This window comes from Scleropages formosus, chromosome 11 (assembly GCF_900964775.1).
Source record: "Scleropages formosus chromosome 11, fSclFor1.1, whole genome shotgun sequence".
NCBI classification, from domain to species: Eukaryota; Metazoa; Chordata; class Actinopteri; order Osteoglossiformes; family Osteoglossidae; genus Scleropages; species Scleropages formosus.
The window spans coordinates 27,501,617-27,517,056 of record NC_041816.1 but is presented as its reverse complement, the minus strand read 5'-3'; the positions used below and the strand labels follow the sequence as shown (position 1 = coordinate 27,517,056).

At 41.1% G+C, this 15,440-nt stretch overlaps 1 pseudogene; it reads left to right on the top strand.

Annotated features, from left to right (window-relative positions):
- Positions 1 to 5,119: 5,119 nt before the first annotated feature.
- LOC114911921 (zinc-binding protein A33-like) lies at positions 5,120 to 9,296 on the top strand (annotated as a pseudogene).
- Positions 9,297 to 15,440: the final 6,144 nt, after the last annotated feature.

Sequence of the window (15,440 nt, the reverse complement as noted above, 5' to 3'; positions counted from 1 at the left end):
AAAAACACCAAAACATCCAAGCCAACAAGGAAACTTTGTCACGCATAAGAAGTGACAATGTGACTTATGAAACATTAATATCAAATAACATCTGAAAAGGAACCATATGCAACTGTTTCATGCTGATGTGAGGATCTGAGTTATCGGCGTGAAACTCACACTTTCAACATCTTAAACCCTGTCTGCAGCACTCTGGCCTGAATGCCTTGACGTTCAATTGTAGTATCAACAATGACCACGTTCATAATGGCTCTTACCTGATCAGCACGGTAAGCTTATGCATATAAACTGTTTCACTAGTGTGCATTTTTCTACAGGTTACAGTATCATGTCTCTGATCTCTGTCAGGCCACAATTTTTCATCAGCAACACATATCTTTTCTGTGCATTTCAAGAAAAATGATACACTGTACATTGTGCACTCGCCACAGTCTTCTACAGTCATGTATTAATGTAATTTGAAATTTGTAGTGGCCTTCACTGTACGCTTCCAACACCCCACACTCTGCCACCACACACATATAAATACCTCTTCTTCTCATGGCTGGATTTTGCTGTTGCCTTTCTTCCATTTCTTTCCTCTTGAAGATCCTTCAACACAATGATGACTCTCTCTATAAAAACCTCACAACCCATTGATTTAGTGCTGAAGGCCTTTGCAGCAGAGAATTTATACCTGTGAGCTGAAGATGGAAGCAGGTGTGACAGGTAACTTGCAACTGGGAGCCCACTATTTAATTTATTTTACAGTCTAACAGTTGAAACAAATGTTTTACTTTTTACTTCTGGACAGTGTACTTAGACATTTGAAAAGGAGTTACTGAGAAATATTTTTTGTCCAAACAGTATGTAGTCATTCCATACAGCTTCAGTGTGGGGGACAGCTAGTAGTATAGTTGTTAGAGTTATAGCCTTCGGACCCAATGGTTACAAGTTTGATTCCCCACCTCTGCTTGTAGAAAAATGCATACTGTGAAACACTTTCTAGGCATAAACTTATTGTGTTGATCAGGTAAGAATCATTATGAATGTGGTCATTGTTGATACTAAAATTGAATGTCAAGGCATTCAGGCCAGAGTGCTACAGACAGGGTTTAGGGTTTCAAAATGTTTGAAGTGTGAGTTTCACGCCGATAGATCAAATCTTCACGTCAGCATGAAACAGCTGGAGTATCCCTCCAGCTCATGTATGGTATAAATGTTCATGGACCATAACTTTATGATGATAAGCCTTTACACAGCTGCTACTCCTGTATTGTACGTAAATGTTTGTGTACCCTGGGGGGTGCGGTGGCGCAGTGGGTTGGACCACAGTCCTGCTCTCCAGTGGGTCTGGGGTTCAAGTCCCGCTTGGGGTGCCTTGCGACGGACTGGCGTCCCGTCCTGGGTGTGTCCCCTCCCCCTCCAGCCTTACGCCCTGTGTTGCCGGGTAGGCTCCGGTTCCCTGTGACCCCATATGGGACAAGCGGTTCTGAAAATGTGTGTGTGTTTGTGTACCTTTTAAAATATATATATATATTTGTCTATGATCATCTCCACTATTTTGAGCGTGTTCAGCTCCAGGTTGTTATGACTGCACCAGACAGCCAGCTCTTGGACCTCCTGTCTGTAAGCAGACTCATTACCATCCCGGATCATTATCCCCACTCACCATCATGAACAGCACTGTGGCAACAGTGGAGTCATTCAGGTTCCTAGGCACCACCATCTCACAGGACCTGAAGTGGGAGCCCCACGTAGACTCCATTGTGAAGAAGGCCCAGCAGAGGTTGTACTTCCTTCGCCAGCTGAGGAAGTTCAACCTGCCACAGGAGCTACTGATGCAATTCTACTCCGCAGTCATTGAGTCTGTCTTCTGCACCTCTATAACTGTCTGCTTCGGCTCAGCTACGAAGTCAGACATCAGAAGACTACAGCAGATAGTTCGGACTGCAGGAAGAATCATCGGCACATCCCCCCCAGCTCTCCAAGAACTGCACTCGTCCAGAGTCAGTAAAAGGCTAGCAAAATCATTCTAGACCCCTCACATCCAGGCCACTTCCTCTTCGAACCCTTGCCATCTGGCCGACACTACAGAGCACTGAGCACCAGGACAGCCAGGCATAAGAAAAGTTTCTTTCCTCAGGCCATCTACCTCATGAACACCTAAATCTCTCCCCTAGAGAGTAAACCAGTGCAATACATAATGCTATTTATATTATAGTTATAACTTTTTATCACATCATATCTCTGACTCACACTCCCTTGCATTTGTAACTAGTGACTATTTTTGTATATAATATTGGGTACTGTATATTTTTATATATTTTTCATCCCTTATTTGCATACTAGGGGGTGCGGTGGCGCAGTGGGTTGGCCCACAGTCCTTCTCTCCGGTGGGTCTGGGGTTCGAGTCCCGCTTGGGGTGCCTTGTGACGGATTGGCGTCCCGTCCTGGGTGTGTCTCCTTCCCCCTCCGGCCTTACGCCCTGTGTTGCCGGGTTAGGCTCCGGTTCCCCGTGACCCGTATGGGACAAGCGGTTCTGAAAATGTGTGTGTGTGTGTGTGTATATATATTTGTAGTAAGGTTTTCAGGGTTCATCTACCCAATTACTCCGGTTACAAGCTGACACACAATTACACAACTCACACGTTACACAACCCAACACAAAAATTTTTCTCACACTGATAAACTTCCTTGAAGTTGCTTGCAAACAAAATTCATGTGACACAGTTCATCAAAGATACTGTGTATTGCAAAATGATGAAGATAAATCCATCCTGCTAAGATGCAGCAGCAAGATTTGAAACACGGACTAAAACTGCAATACAGAACCAACTTAAACACATTTATAAACTTATGCACGGATAACATTGCTTTGAAAAAAATTAGAAAACACCATATAAATTGGACTGTTTCTATCTGTGTATTAAAATCACACACACAGAGTCTGAAACCGCTTGTACCATGCGGGGTGGCAGGGAGCCGGAGCCTAACCCGGCAGCACAGGGTGTTAGGCTGGAGGTGGAGGGGACACACCCAGGACGGGACGCCACTCCGTCACAAGGCATCCCAGGCCCACCAGAGAGCAGGACCCGGTCAAACACGCTGCGTCACCACACCTGTTGTTAAAACCAAAATTTGTTCAATAATAACCTTATTGCCTGCTGTCATACAGAGCTGGTCATTTCCTTTGCTTTTCTGGGTGTTATTGTTGGCTTCTTTTGTTTGGATTTTAAAGGCCATGTGCCCATTATGGATTGCATATAAATCCCTTTCGTTCTTGAAACACGCTTTCCTCACACCTCTTCCCCAGACCAGGTCACAAGAGTTCACTTCCTATTAAATTTCTGTTCCTCATCATCCTCAAAGATACAGGTTTTGTCTTCACTCCCCATATTCTCATGTTTGCTTCACTTTGCGAATTGTTCAAGTGTTGTAACAGGGAACCACTTTATAAAGCACAGAGAAATGGATGAATCCGAAATATACATTTGTCCAGATGAGCCCAGAAGAATCCCAGAGCACGGAAATGTATGTAAGTACAAATAAACTGCTTTTTCTATAAAATATCTGTTTAAAAATGGTTATTTGCACATCTTACTTGCTGCATATCCCATTATGTACTTTGGTGCTAAAACCAAAAAATGAATTATTGTTAACGATGCTATTGTGACCTGACCACATAAAAGGGCAACTAAACAAACTTGTTTCTTGTTTTGCTGTGCATTGGAGGTTTTGTGAAAGAGATGGACCAGACGTATCAAAATGTACAGGTCCAACCTTGTCAAATACATAAACCAGATGAAGGACCTAAAAAAAACATGGCAGGTACAGTGACATTTATGATGGCATCATGTTTAAGATATGAATTTTTTAAGTTCAAAAGCATTTTTCTAAAGTCATAACTAATGGTGTCAGTAATGTGAGACAAGTTGGGAAATGATTCTGCTGGTTTAAAGCATAGGATAATAAACACTGGTTAGGCCAGTAAATGGCTTAAACACCAAGCATTACAAGACTCAAAATAATTCTGAATCTGATTTTGTGCCACAGCAGCTCAGAGCTCTGGCAGGAGAGAGATTTGTTCAAGCGAATATCAGCGGCATTCTTCAGTCTGTGGATCATCACGCTGATTGCTCTCATTGCTGGACTCTGTGTCTCCAGTAAGTTTTTATATCAGAAATGAGCCTTATCCAATAAGTTAGAAAACCACTTAGAGGTGTAACACACTGGAATGAACAGGAAATGTGAAGAAATAGAGTATAGATCCCCAATTAATGAGAATCGCAGAGCCCAAAAAGCTAATCATGAATATGGATCAATCATATGAACAATCGTTACAATTATTGTCATCGGGTTTCCCTGTGTAAGGGAACAGCAGACATCGAAAGTTTACAAATCCTGACTCAAATGTGAGATTTCGTTAATTGAAATGAAGACAAATTATGGCAGATCTTTCTTCACTTTTAATAAACTCCTGAAACAAACAATATTTAAGGATAACTTTTTGGGAAAAAAAAAAATTAAAAATAAAAAACCTTCAATGCCTTTGTTGCTGAGTTCACAAAAACGTTGCAATGGATGTTGTAAGTATTTTAATTGAAGCATTCAAATTGAAAACCACATACAAACACAAGTTGGACTCACCTGATATCAACCGAAATAATTCCGATTTGCCCTAAATAAAATCCACATTTGCACCTTTTGACAATATGGTCCCAAACAACTTTCAGTGTCTCTTTGTGGAGCATAATTTTTCCTGTAATATTGAAACCAACAAACCTTTAGAAAAATCTGAGGAGCAGCTGTTTTTTTTTAGGGCAAATAAAAATACAGTAAATAAGTTCAGCACTCAGTTTTGTACTGATGTTCCTTTTAATAGCCAAGAAACACACTTACTACATGGTCTAGAACAAGTAACAGGTAACTTTTGGCCTGTAGGACACATCGCTCATTATCAGATAATTTATACAGCATCCTGCAAGAAAAGATGTTTTAAATGCTAATTAGATTTTTCATTAATTTATTCTGAACAATGAGCCTGAAAAAAAATTCACCGTTGTGTTGTTTTTTGGGTTTTAGCTCAACGTAGTGCTCAGCTGCAGACTTTTGGTAAGTAATATTAAATACAGCAAACATGAAGTCAGATAAAATTAATGTAAATCAAAAGATGCCTATAAAGTTAGATATAATTTTGTCTTTTCAGCATCCAGAATGCAAAACAAATGCCAGATCTTGTAAAACTATTATATCCAGAGTTTAAATAAATTGAACAAACTTAAAAAAAAGCTACAAAATTAAACTAACTTGCAATCAGGACAAAAATCAATTGTATGAATATGAACTAATAGTACAGTTTTGTTATCTTGTGTTTTCAATTTTATGTAATTTGTTGATTTTAGCCAAAGGAGTTCTGTCAGAGATTTCAGGTAAGTTTCTTTTTTGTCAAGACTTTTTGAATTTATACAAAATATTTCCTTTCTTTGCTGTAGATATATACTGTATAAACATAGGTACATTTTGCTATATTTCAATATTTCACATTGTGTCATTTGTTTCATTTTTGTATGGTTTCTTTCATGTTCAATCAATACACATGACATGTAAAGTGAAAGTGAAGAAAAAAAACATCTTCTTGGAAACATATTTCGAGTGTGCAATTAGTATTGATAAAATGGCTCATTTCACTAGGGAAACGCAATTATTCAATAATTTATTGTCATTTCAAACAAAAATGTATAAAAAGTACCTGCAGCAGTAGTAAAAGGAAAAGTCCTCGAAACACTAAGTCACTGTTGCCTGGCGACCGCGCGCAGTGAGTCGATTCCCGGAGACGCCGGGAGTATAAAACAGCTGCTCAGACAGAGGCACTTGTCAACTTGACTTGGCGGCGGAACCACGACCCAAGACGCTCCTCACGCCACCGCCACGACCTCTGCTCTGCTTTCGTGAAAACGACTCTTACAGAACAGACGCACCTCCTCCTGCGTTCTCCATGACAGATGCTCTGCCACTTACTCGGAGGACTCGACCGTGCGCGACCCGGCTACACACCCCGTCTCCACTGAGTCAAGTTGCGCTGCAGGCTGCTGGGCTCCCAGGAACAGTCCCTACACCGGATTGAGGAGACCCTCCAGTCAGCCTGACTCAGGGCTGGTACAGGCGCAACAGCAGCCTCAGAGCCTGGCCCTGGGCAGGTCAGCGGGTCGACGATCGATCGTGCAACCGACGGAAGCCCCGCGCAGCCCCCGAGCCAAGCTTCGCCGGCCCCTGCGTCGATAGTTGGCTCTCCAACCGGAAACCCCCGCTTGGCTACCCCGCAGAGGTACGACGGGTCCCGAACAGCTGTCAGGGCGCCTTCCCGACGGATGCACTGTGTGAGCTGGTCTGGTGTTCGCTAGCGCCCCGCGGGCTACCAAACGGAAACCAAGATCGCCTAGTGAGTCTCGCTCCTCACGGGAGCGGGTTGGATCCCGACGAGAGACGCCGGCGCCGTTTCCGGGACGGGTTGTGTTTCTATACTGCGGTGCGCCGTCTGCTGGCCATTTCCGCGCGGTATGCCCGGTTCGCCCAGCATCACGGAAAACTAACCCGGAATCCAAGGTTAGTAAAACAGCAGCTACCCGTGTCGACGACGCTGGAATGGGCGGGGAAGCGGATAGACACGCGCACGTTGGTAGTTTCCGGGGCTGCGAGTTGTATTACGGACTCCCGGCTTCGCCACTTCGCACAAGATTCCCAGCAGGCGGGGCTGTGACGTGACGTTGCGGATCACGGCCCTCGAGGGTCGGACATTGGGGACTGGGGTGGCGCTACAGGACTACCGCGCATGCCCTCATCTTGGGCTTCACCTGATTGGTCCGGCGCGAACCAGCGTCCCAACGGAGCATGGGGACCGGGTGTCCAGGGGCCGCAGTGCCAGCGGCCTGTTGGTCGTTTCTCTGTCGGGCGACGTCGCTCAAGAGCTCCGCAGAGGCAGCGCCGGTGTTTCTTCAGTCCGTCAGCTTTTTTCCTGCGTTCGCCATGACACCTCTGTCTGTAAATAATAATCTAAGTAACTTGGCCCTGGTGGAATTGGATAAAATACTGAATAATAGATTTTTTGCAGTTGGGTTCCACTGACTAGTAGTTTTGCCCTGAGAGGGTTAAATACATTCTGTAACTAACATGTAAAGAAATAATTAAATGTGTTGCTGTTTCCTAAGATCGTGTTGGTTTTGACAGAAGTGTGACCGTTGGTGCACTTAGCCTAAAGTTTAGGGTGACATGTCAAAGTGTTACTGATTTGTGTTTCTTCTTTAGGAAAGAAGAAATTGTTCCCAACACAGGTAAGACTTTTAAACTGAATCCTCAATATTTGACCATATTAGTAAAGGTACTAAATGCCATGTATCACAAAAATGAATAAACTTCATTAGCTGTTGCCTGTGCAGTTGTTTTTTGTTCCCTAAACATTAGTGTATGATGTTCCAAAGCATCATGTGCTCTTTGTTACTGTCACAGGACTGTGACTTAAAGCTGTGTTTTCTTCTCTTTCAGTGTGGAAGTGGCTTCGTAAAGCTGCAGGTATGAGTTTAATAAACTCATCATTGTTTTATTCAACCACATTCCTATTGAACAGTCATTTAATGTGAACAGATGTTAAAATTTTATAAAACTGTCATCACCTCCACTCTGTCAGCCTGTACAACATTCTACAATATGCATGCAAAAGAAATTTTAAACTTTTTTTTTTTTTTTTTTTTTTTTTTTTACGGTTCCCTTACAAAGTTTACATAGGAATGTTGTGATGTGAGTTGACATCTCAGGCTGTGCTTTGCCCTCTTTCCTAGAGCTGACTTCACAAACTGCACCTCTAGGCTAAGAAACATACCATTTCTCCAAAATTTAATTTTATACAAATTACTTACTCTCTATCTACCTTCCATCAGACCAGTGTTTTCATGTCTGAAGTGGAATAATAAATGGTTAATGATACACAATAAAGATGAGGGAATCTACAAGACTGGTAGAATTTGAATGCTGTGTGGTAATTTAACGTACTGTCACTCTGATGTAACCCTACACACCATTCTACTGTTTAGGTGATATACAGGAAAAGTTTAAAACTGTTCACCTTATTGGGCCACAATGCCAGTCTTATAAACCTCATCAGTTTAGTGCAGGGAAGTAGAAACAAGATTCTCTGTACGATTCAGGATGGTTTGTGTTTTTATTCTTTTTCTCCAGTTGATGTGACTCTGGATCCTGTTACAGCAAACCCCTGGCTCATCCTGTCTAAGGACAAGAAACAAGTGAGACACGGAGACACAAAGCAGAATCTCCCTGACAACCCACAGAGATTTAGTCCTGTTGTCAGTGTCTTGGGAAAACAGGGGTTTTCTTCAGGGAGAAATTATTGGGAGGTGCAGGTTGGGGACAAGAACAAGTGGACTTTAGGAGTGGCCAGAGAATCCATCAACAGGAAGGGAAAAATTAAATTGAGTCCTAATAATGGTTACTGGACTATCTGGCTGAGGAATAAAAATGAGTATAAGGCTCTTGCTGAGTCCTCTGTGTTCCTCAACCTGAGTGTGAAGCCCAGAAGGTGGGGATGTATGTGGACTATGAGGAGGGTCAGGTCTCCTTTTACAATGTGGAGGCCAGATCTCATATCTACACTTTCACTGGATATAGATTCACTGAGAAACTCTGTCCATATTCAGTCTTGGTACCGATGGCTGATGATGGTACAAGCTCTGGACCACTGATCATCACTTCTGTCAGTCCAACAGCATGATATGAATTTCTGCAGAGTACAATGTAATTACAGATTAAAAACATTAGTTTCTTTGTGTTTACAACTGAGTTTTATTACTGTTTTGATTTTGGTATTGGTTAAAACAGTGACAGAATTTAAAAAACAATGACTGCAGTCCTTCAAAAAACTATACTAGCTGAGAACAACACAAGATGGCACATGACTCATTTTAGGATTTTTAACATTCTTGTATTGTGTCTGTTTATCATCAGCCATTAATTTCACTTCACATAGAACCTGACATTGCTGATCTCAAGAGTTTAATGTGTATGTTTCCTGAAAATCACCATGAACATACAAAACATTGTTATAAGTGAAAACCTGAAGTAAGCTTCAACTCGAGGTTTAGTTACCGACTGTTCCTGAACCACCACGGCCATAACATGAGGGTTACACATCTGTGACATTTCAGGTTCAAGGAATGACCTGGTGCGAGTCACCGGAGGGTGAACTTCCAGGAATCTGTATTTTCTTCTAGAGTGTATACAACCAAAACACTCTGCAGCAAATGAAAAAAGAATTGCTGTTGGCTGTAGAGTTGAAAAACAAAGTTAATATGCAGTGTTCCTGAATTCAGTCCACTGAATCTAAGGTGCAGGGTTTTGGGCGGCTTGTCTTGTACCTACAGGTAATACAAAGATTTTACTTGTAGTGTTTTTATACCAGATAGCATAAGCTGCTGCTTTTGGTGTCAACAGTTACAGGCTTGAATCCCACCTCCGGCTGTGGTACTTTTGAGCAAGGTACTGACCCAGGTAATGGGGGCAGCACTGTGGCACTGCTGTCACAGTGCCTGGGTGGTGTGTGAGAACATGGGTTCAATTCCTGCTCAGAGTGTGTGGAGTTTGCATGTTCTCCCCATGTCTGTGGGTTTTGCCAGCTGCTCTGGTTTCCTCCCACACTCCAAAGACATGCTGTTCAGGTTAACCTGTAGTGTATGACTGACAGAGTGTTTCCACTGATGTAGGGAAGAGTGACCCAGTGTAAGTAGTGTATCTAGCAGTGTAAGTCACCGCGGTGATAAGGTGTGAGGGCTGATGACACTACATAGAGTTTGTTGGAAGTCACTTTGGAGAAAAGCGCCTGCTAAATAAATACATGTAATAAATGTAAGTAGAGTAACACTTTGTCATTTTGGAGAAAAGCATCCAATAAATATCAATATGCTGTTGGGCTTACTTATTCTATTTTGTTAGATACTCATCTAAAGGACTCAAGAAGTTGTACATTTCTGTTTTTGTTTTTCCATTTTTTCTTTGTCTGTAAAAAACCGGAATCTAGAAATGTCAGTTTCTAGATTTTTTAACAGTATACATTTTGCATGAAAAAAGAATGGTGCTTTAGACCATTTATGTTCTATTGAAGACAAAATTGATCCTCCTGATATGCAGTAGAGAGACAATTAAACAAATTCACTTCAGCTCACTTATCCATTGTGGCTAAAATCTGTGGTCAGGTTACTCTTGGTCTTTTTTTAGCATTGTCTGTGAAAAGTTTAAAAAATTCTTATGATTTATTTAAATAATATCTATTTAAATGCCAAACTGCTGCAGTTTATTCCCTCATAATCCTGGTAAGAAATGGAATTGGTCACTTTAGTTTTTCTAGGTCAAGACTTGGGATACAGCTGAACTCCAATTGTGCCAAAGCCTGAGTCAGTTATTTCTTGAATGGTGGTCTTTGGTGTCCTCTAGCAGTAACAGGCAGCAACAGCAGAAAGTGGAGTGAACATTGCTTAAAAATAGGCCATAAAAAGCCAAGGTTCCCAACCCTTAGCTGGGTATATTGAACATAGCAATAACTATTAGTATGGCAGAAAAAAAATGCAAAAATAAAATCTCCACTGATCCAGAGGAACAATCAAATAACCTGGGAATGATGAACTCCAGCAATGACACTGCAGATCATTCTTTCACGCTGTCTTCCTTCTGAGATGGTTGTGGACTCTGACACCAAGAACTCCTGATCCAAGTAAGCTGCTGTGAGCCATCACTTCATGAACTTCAAGAGGGGCATCATGAGAAGGCCATCATCCAAAATAATGAAAGGGAAGGCAGATATACTATAGGACATGATTAATGTAAACACATCTGTAATGAAGCCCAGAAAGAATCCTTTGAATTCCTTTTTAAATGGTTCAGAAAAGATTTGTACATTGTCAAACATGCAAATGCTACGCATAAGAAAAATAACTCAACTGGAAAGAACTGGAACAATATAAAAAAATGGAACTTCGGGCTCTGTGGGTTTGCAGCACAAGAGAACAAGAACATCAAACAAAAAGTAGTGGATATACGCTCTTCGATTCTTCTCAACAACAAAGAGACATCGCCATGAAAATGACATATTTAGGAGAAAATCTATGGAGAACAACAAGAAACTGCACAGCACGATATACATCAAGCTCCACAAGATCATCAGTCTGGGTTTTGAAGGATTGTCATATCTCTGAAAATCCTGGACTTGTGTTGGATTTAATAGATTATTATGATTGTATTAATGATGGCAGAATTGATCTGTTGAACAATTTTTATAAGACATTTGTCATTCTAAAACATACTTTTATGTCTGAAGAATTATGTTTCTTTGGTTTTGGTAGATCTTTCAGAATTGCTCTCCAGATCCTATACAATAACTGTGATATTGATTCAGTGGAACAACACCTGAGTTTCCAACTAGCAGTGGCATTCAACAAGGGAGTTGAGTTTCTTCCTTTTGTTTTTATTAGTTACTCAAGCAATGCCTATTCACTTGGAGACAGACACGTTTACAGGTACTGAGATACAAGGTAAAAAAAGATGTCAACCCACTGATTATAGTACATGTCACAGACTGAGCTGTGACAGGCAAGTTGGTTCCAAGGAATCAGCAAGATGCCGGCGAAGTACCATCAATGTAACGCTGAACCTTGTTGCTGTTGCCTGTCACATGCATTTTATCTTGTATTGTTAAATTGTTTGTTCTGGTTTCGTATTCCATTTAACACTGTTTGTTGAACTAGATTGGGTGCCGGGAAAGGCCTACCGGTATCTGTCTGGTTGTCATTAACTAATATTTCTTTCATAAAGATATGGCAGGTATATGTAACTGTGTGGAGAGTGAATGTATTTATTGTTTTTAGAAGAACATTTCTGTAGACTTTTCCCTACCATGTAGCTGTCTGGTGTTCTGTTTGTGTTTGGTGCCTTGTGTTGTAAACCCGATGGAGTCAACTATTTGGGGTATATCTAGGGGGGAGTCCTTGGGCACAACCAACTAGGCAGGGGTGTTTTACTGTGTAGTGTGAAATGTTTTTATAAGATGTATGTAGGGATTTTATAGTAAAAAATGTTTAGTGTCTGTATGTTTTAGTATTTATTTTAGATGTAATTTTTGGGGAAATGTATTTGAAATAAATTGAGGCTGTTATGGTATAATCAGAGGGCGGAGCTATTGCTATATACGTTTGTATTAGGGCACTAGTGAGGGGATTGATACAAACTTATGTAGTTACTCTCATGCAGTGAATAGGAGAGTGATGCATTAATGTTGATATAAGGGCTAAGCCCATGGCTCATAGGCCTCATGTTCTTTATAACTTTATGTTTGTTTTGTACTTGGTTGAGGGTTTATGTGTTTTGAAGAATACTTTTTAGTAAAGGGAAATAAACCTTTTGGTCCACTATTTCAATTCTCCACTGCTGCTTCCATCCGTCGTCCATACCCTCACAGTACAACTGTTTTTTTTAAAAAAAAGGGAGTACAGAGAGCAGCTCAGTGCCTTAATTGTTTCTTCTTGGGCTCCAGTCTGGTTGTGGGTGGATATTGAAAAAAGTAAATTATTCCCTTTAAAAATACATAATATGGACAATACAGGCGGAGTATCTTGTTAAAAAAAGAAGAACATATATGGGAATTAAGAAAAGTGAAGTCCAGAAGGAGCGTATTCTTTAGAATTTCCCTTTCTTATTAAGATTTTCAATTTCAAATGGAGAAACAGACCGTGTTATCTCAAAAATACGTGCAGCTCTGTAGATAAAGGAGGTCTAAATGTACTTCTATACCTCAAATGTTACATTTTAAAAATAGCCTTAAAATGTTAATTGATTATAAAAGTAATTTTGAAATATTTTGTCCAGTCTTATACTTGAACAAATGGGTTGCATCAGGTTTCCCTTAAAATTCATTTCAATGTGTGTCCCAAGTAAATTTTTAGATTTTCATAAAAATATCTTGTAAACTTTTATATAAAGCACATCATCTGCCAGCCACACATACAATCTGGAAACAAACAAGATATTACTTATAAAAACAAAACATTCGTTTTAAAAGATGGTACGTGACCATACTGTATTTGTAAGACACACACACCACACACACACACACCACAACCACACACACACACTTTCTGGGCTGCTTGTCCCATACGGGGTCACGGGGAACCGGAGCCTACCCGGTAACACAGGGCATAAGGCCGGAGGGGGGAGGGGACACACCCAGGACGGGACACCAGTCCGTCGCAAGACACCCCAAGCTGGACTCGACCCCCAGACCCACCAGAGAGCAGGACCGTGGTTCAACCCACTGCGCCACCGCACCCCCTGAATTTGTAAGACAGTCATTCAATAACCAATTTTTTGATTACTCTCAAATCCATCATAAGTATTGGATCCCTGTCACAGTCAAAGAGTTGGGTATTGTCCTGGATGCCATAAAAAAGGTCTCTCCCACCTTATATTAGGAAGTGCAGGTAATACATAAAAAAATCTATCATGTACCATGGAACAATTTTCACATTTCTGTGCCCTCTTCAGGTTATTATGTAAGGAAAATACCATTCTGTGGTGTAATTCACAAAGGTATTTAATATGACTATTAAACAACTAAATGAATGGTGACACAGCAAGTAGCACTGCTGACTCACAGCACCTGGGTGGTGTAAGAGAACGTGAGTTCGAACCCTGCTCAGTCTGTGTGAAGTTTGCATATTGGTCAAATGTCTGTGTGGGCCTCTTCTGGGTGCTCTGGTTTCCTCCCACAGTCCAAAGAGATGCTGTTCAGGTGTACCCATAGTGTGTGAGTGACAGAGTGTGTTTGTGATCCACTGATGCATGGATGAGTGACCCATTGTAAGTAGTGTATCTAGCAGTGTAAGTCACCGTGGTGAAGAAGGTGTAATGGCTGATAACACTACATGGAGTTCATTGGAAGTCACTTTGGCAAAAGGTGTCTGCTAAATAAATAAATGTAATCATACATACTGAAACAAGGATGGGGATACCCACCCACCCTTTACATAAGCTTTCCTTTTAAAATTATCCACTTTTATATACCCTACAAAGCAACTGTTAGCCAATCTATAAACAGTTTTAGATGATTGACGTGAATTTTCTTCAACGACAAGAAAAATTTCTGGGCAGAGGCAGAATTCTGGGAGACTCTCAGAACTTTTGGGAGACTTGAGATGCCTGTAGAATTTCCTCATGGATCTCCTGTTCTAAAATAAATATGTAGGAATATCCAAGGATGTTTTCAGATTACACCATGCAACAAAATTTTTTAAAGCTTAATTATGTACATTTTTGCATTGATTATAATGAGTTAAAATTTATTGATTACAAAAATACCACTAATTCTTCCAGTGTCAGTTTTAGTTTGATACTTTACATCCATTGGAAAATTCTAGAAATCACCAGAACACTATAAAGTAACAAAACATTTTAGAAAGCATCAGATCCTGAAAGGTACTGGAATATCTGGTGCTTGGAACCCATTGCCAAAATGTGTCAAAATTTGTTAATTTCAAGAATGTGTAATATTTTTCTAAAAACTGACATAGTATGAACTAATGTCAGAAGTATGTTCACTCACACACACAGACACCTGAACTGCTTGTCCCATACAGGGTTGCAGGGAACCAGAGCCTAACCCAGCAACTCAGGGCATAGGGCTGGGGGGACGCACCCAGGACAGGACACTAGTCCGTCACAAGGCACCCCAAGGGGGACTCAAACCCCAGACCCACCGGAAAGCAGGACCCGTCCAACCCACTGCACCACCGCACCACTGCACCCCCCAGCAAAGTATGTTTAATCTAACAAAACTAAATGGAAAATAAAAAAGTCAACACTTTAAAATTCTTGTTACATAGTGGTATTCGCACCCCTCTCCCCCAATCAAGTTGGCCACGTCAAGTTTGTAAGGTATCTGTGAGCTATAAAGAAATTTCTGGATGTAGCCCTGAATTATAAGATCCTTTGGGAATTTTATGTTCTCCTAAGATTGTCATGATCGACACAATCACCACAGCCATGGATTCCCCACTTTCAAGTCTTCGCCAGCTGGCAGAAGACCGGACGCTTTTCGGGACAGCTATCCGTAGAGTCGCCGTGAGTCGACACCGATTCGACGGCACCTAACACAACAACAAGATTGTCATGCTGGTTCTGATCTGCATCTTCAAGTGAAACTCTATCTTTTGCAATTTTTTCATGACTATGTAACATGTCACATGTATCATAGGCACAACTCCAGCAACAGTCCCTTTGCCTCAGGACACCTTTCGAGCCAATATAGTTTGGTTACACCGGTATCTTGGTAACCTCTATGGCTGTAGGGGTTACACAAATGTTATGATACATGGGCAACATGACTCACGAATGTAATTCCATATCTTGCA